Below are 213 nucleotides of genomic sequence, written 5' to 3'. Positions count from 1 at the left end.
CAGGCGGACGCCCAACCACTGCGCCACCAGGGAAGCCCTCTCCCTCTTTTTTTTTTAATGTATCTTCCTGAGATCTGGCCTTCCGGGTTCCCGCTGAGCCGGAAGATGACAGGTGCAGATTTCCCCTGAACAGGAGGTCGCGGTCACAGGATCCGGCACAGAGAAGAAAGCAATGTCCCTTACAGTTTTGTTCCACGTTGCCCAATAGTCTCC

This window comes from Lipotes vexillifer, unplaced genomic scaffold (assembly GCF_000442215.2).
Source record: "Lipotes vexillifer unplaced genomic scaffold, Lipotes_vexillifer_v1.1 scaffold196, whole genome shotgun sequence".
NCBI classification, from domain to species: domain Eukaryota; kingdom Metazoa; phylum Chordata; class Mammalia; order Artiodactyla; family Lipotidae; genus Lipotes; species Lipotes vexillifer.
The sequence above is the reverse complement of the archived record's forward strand: the minus strand, read 5'-3'. Positions refer to the sequence as shown.